Source organism: Anomalospiza imberbis, unplaced genomic scaffold, assembly GCF_031753505.1.
Source record: "Anomalospiza imberbis isolate Cuckoo-Finch-1a 21T00152 unplaced genomic scaffold, ASM3175350v1 scaffold_54, whole genome shotgun sequence".
NCBI classification, from domain to species: Eukaryota; Metazoa; Chordata; class Aves; order Passeriformes; family Viduidae; genus Anomalospiza; species Anomalospiza imberbis.
In genome coordinates, this window is record NW_027100151.1 from 670,294 (window position 1) to 674,785 (window position 4,492).

Consider the following 4,492-nt stretch of genomic DNA (forward strand, 5'->3'; position numbering starts at 1 on the left):
AAAAAGCCCCAGATGCCCAAACCCCTCCCGAGCCCTCCCTGGTCCCTCCCGGTCCCGCCCAGGCCCATCCGGGGCCGCGGCCAAAACTGCCCGGAGCGGACGCGGAGGTCCCGGAGCGACCCCGGAGCCGATCCTGGGCTCGGCCTCGGGCTCGGCCCCTTTGGGGGATTTTGGGCCGAACCGGGCAGGTTTAGGGTGGGCTTCAGATCCCTTGCGGAGATCCCGAGCCTTTTCAGGTGGATTTTCAGCCCCTATGGCTGATTTGAGGCCGAATCTGGTGGGGTTTAGGGGGGATTTCAGATCCCTTTGGGTGATTTTAGGTCCATATGGGTGAATCTTAATCTTGTGTGCATGATTTTAGGTCCCTTTTTTGTGATTTATGGTCCATTTAAGTAGTTTTTTTTTGCTTCTTTGGGCAATTTTAGGTCAAACCAAGCCATTAAGGTGATTTTAGGCCAAAGCAGGTACTTTCAGGGTGTATTTTAACTTCATTTGAGGGATTTAAGGGTGATTTTAAGCCATTTCATGTGTCTTTTAAAACATTTGAGGCAATTTTAGACCCCATTGTTTGGATTTTAGAGCCCTTTGGATACTTTTAATCCCATTTGGCTGATGTCAGGCCGAACCATGTGGATGTAGGTTGCATTTGATGCCCTTTTGGGTGATTTTAAACCAAACCGGGCTTTTTTAGGACAGCGCGTCCCCTTGGCCCCACTCCTTTCCCCTCACGGTTCCGCTCTTTCCTCGCCCCCTTTCCCCTCACGGTTCCGCCCTTTCCTCGCTCCTTTCCCCTCATGGTTCAGGATCCCGGAGCGGGGCAGGAGGAGGAGGGAGGGAGGAAGAGGCGCAGCGGCAGCAGGGAGCAGCCGGAGGAGAGGAGAGAAGGAATCGCGTGGCCCTGGCGCTGCCTGAGCTCGCAGCACCCCGGGAGCATCGCCCCCATCCCGCAGGTGCCCGGGGAGGGGGAGCTCGGCCCAAATATCCTGGGGCTGCCTGGGTGTGGGGTTTTTTGCGGGGGATATTTGGAGCTGGCAGGGCTCCAAAGATCAGCCGTGGCGGGCCTTAGGGGGACATCATGGAGTCTTGAGTTTGGGAGTGGCTACACCCGGTATGAGACCAGTCACTCCCAGTATGAGCCTGGTTAAGGTCTTTCAGCTCCTGCCAAAGGTCTGACAGCTCCTAGTGAAGGTCTGACAGCTTCTGCTGAAGGTGTGACACTTCCTGGTGAAGGTGTGACAGCTCCTAGTGAAGGTCTGACAGCTCCTGGTGAAGTTATGAAACCTCCTAGTGAAGGTCGGACAGCTTCTGGTAAAAATCTGACAGCTCCTGCTGGAGGTCTGACAGCTCTTGCTGAAGCTGTGACAGCTCCTTCTGAAGGTGTGACGGCTCATCCTGGTGGTCTGACAGCTCCTGGTGAAGGTCTGACAGCTCCTACTGAAGGTCTGGCAGCTCCTGCTGAAGGTCTGACAGCTCTTTCTGAAGGTGTGACAGCTCCTGCTGAAGGTCTGACAGCTCTTTCTGAAGGTGTGACAGCTCCTGGTGAAAGACTGAAAGCTCCTCTTGAAGGTCTGGCAGCTTCTGGTGAAGGTGTGACAGCTCCTGGTGAAGGTCTGACAGCTCCTCCTAAATTCTGACCATTCCTGCCAAAGGTCTGACAACTCCTGCTGAAGGTCTGACAGCTCCTACTGAAGGTCTGACAGCTCCTGCTGAATTTGTGACAGCTCCTAGTGAAGGTGTGACAGCTCCTGGTTAAGGTGTGACAGGTCCTGCTGAAAGTGTGACAGCTCCTTCTGAAGGTCTGGCAGCTTCTGGTGAAGGTGTGACAGCTCCTGGTGAAGTTCTGACAGCTCCTGGTGAACATGTGAAAACTCCTGGTGAAGGTCTGACAGCTCCTGCTGAAGGTCTGACACCTCCTGGTGAATGTTCGACAGCTCCTGCTGAAGGTGTGACAGCTCCTGGTGAAAGTGTGACATCTCCAGGTGAATGTTTGACAGCTCCTGCTGAAGGTGTGACAGCTCCTGCTGGAGGTCTGACAGCTCCTTCTGATAATCTGACAGCTCCTGCTGAAGGTGTGACAGCTCCTGGTGAAGGTCAGACAACTCCTAGTGAAGTTGAGACAGCTCCTGCCGAAGTTCTGACAGCTCCTGCTGTCGGTCTGACAGGTCTTGTTTAGGTCTGATAGCTCCTCCTGAAGGTCAGAGAGCTCCTGGTGAAGGTGTGATAGCTTCTGGTGAAGGTCTGACATCTCCTGGTGAAGGTCTGACAGCTCCTGCTGAAGCTGTGACAGCTCCAGGTGAAGGTGTGACAGCTCCTAGTGAAGGTCTGACAGCTTCTGCTGAAGGTCGGAGAGCTCCTTTGAAGGTCTGACAGCTCCTGGTGAATGTCTGACAGCTTCTGGTGAAGGTCTGACAGCTCTCAGAGCGTCAAATTTACGTGGCTAGAGGGTGGTGTGCAGAAAGGAGACAGAGGAGTCCTGTAAAAGTCCCTTGATTGGCATAAAGGGAGAGCGTGCATCAGGCGTGTGTCCAACGCAGTCTCCCAATCACTTGGATCAAGTAGCCTTCTTTTCTTCTTTCCCAGCTGCATTTTCTTTCATTCCCTTTCCCCCTTGGCTGAGCTACTTGGAAGGTACTCGGGACTTCCCGATCTGCCCATCATGTCCCCCTCATTACGTGCCCTCTATAAAACACACGATCCACGATCATTTCAACTAGCTAAATCAATTGATATTTTTAGTGAGCTTTACTGATTGACATGGACTGCTCCTCAGCCAAGGCCATGCTAAACTCCTGAACTTAGGGAAGAAGAACAAAGACTTTATAGGGTTGTGAGAGACGAGGTGACATTTTGCTGAAGCCAAAAGATTATTCAGCTAAAGAATGAAAGCTGTTGGTTCTATGTGTTGTTGTTTGTGGTTTGGATATGTTCTGGTTGGTTTGTTGGGTGTTGCTGGAGAGGGGCGGGGTTGAAGCCCTGACTAAAAAGGAATTCAGATGATGGGGGAGTAGACAGAAAAGCAGGTGGTCAGGAGAGAATGGAAGTGCCCCAGTACCGAGCCAATGGGAAAGGGGACAGGGACTGCCCCAGCCGGGAAATGCCCGAAAATTTTCCACTTTGTTGGAAGGTGTGTGTGTTCTGCTCTCGGGAGGGACATGCAAATTCGGCCCGGCTGAATCGGTATGAATGAACAGTTGTTGCCCTCATTTTTAAAAGTGTTAAGTTTTCTTTTATAGTTCTTTTGAAAGTTTTAAAGTTCTCATAAAACTTTCTTAGCCTTCTGATAATGTTTACATATTTCTACTAAAGTTCTCATGCACTGTTCATGCAAATAATGATTGTTTTACATTCTTCTTTGTGGGAGGAGAAAATTAATAGACTGTTAGTTTGACCAGTGTGGTTACAGAAGTGGCAATTTCATCCTCCAATCTACTGCCACTTTTAGAATTCTATATATTGCAAAGTCAGAAATAAAATTAACTCTTTTTCTCTCTTGAACTCATCAAGCTTCTGTGTACTCCTTTGGTGCCAAATAGCAACAAAGTTTCTTTTTGCTTTGAAGACTTTGTCCCCATTTAATTGTGTCAAAAAGCCTGTTCATTTCTAACAGGATTATAAATATTAAGTTCTTCACCCAGGGCAGATTTAAAGCCCAAACTCCCATGTCACGTCCCCCAGACTTCTGGAACATCGCCAGAGCTCCCCCAAACCCTCCTGTCAGCCCCTGGAAACGCCCCAGAGACCTCCCAATCCCTGTTTCAACCCCGCAGCTGCCTGTAACTCCCCCAGACCCCACCCCAGCTGCCCATAACTTCCCCAAAGCCCCCCCAAGCCCCATATCACATTCCCTGACCTCAAACAAACCCTTATTCTCCCCCCTGCCCCCCTGCAATTTCACTCACACACGGCCATGGCCTGAGGGGACACGCTGGTGGTCTTCAGGTGGGAGCTGGCCAGGGCATCCTGACCAAAGACCTGCGGAGCTTCAGCCTTTGCAGGGGAGGCTGGCAGCAGCTGCACCCCCAAAACAGCCCCTGCAGCCCCCTCAGCCATGCAGCTGCACTGCTGGATGACTGGCTCTATGTGTCTGGAGGTGCAGGGGGGGCTCGGGGCATCCTAGGGTGGGCTGGTGGGATTTTCAAGAGGCTACAGGGCCAAGGGGCCTGGAGGATCTGGAAGTGCTGGGGGAATTTGGGGAAAGGGGAGGTTGGAGGGTTTTGGAGAGCTGTGTCATGACTGGCTCTATGTGTTTGGAAGTGGGAAGGCGTATCAGGGGGTCCGGGGCAATTTCTCGGGGGGCTTTGCAGGGACTATAGTGGCTGGGGGAGCTTCAGGGCATCTTGGGGGTGTGGGAGCATTTTGGAATGAGAGGGGATACAGGAGGGCTGGGGGAAAACGTGTTCTATGTCTTTAGAAGTGGGGAGGGGACTGGGGGCTGATTTTGGAGCCTCCACTGATTACTGGGTGCCCCCCTCCAGCAAAGGGCCAAGGCTGT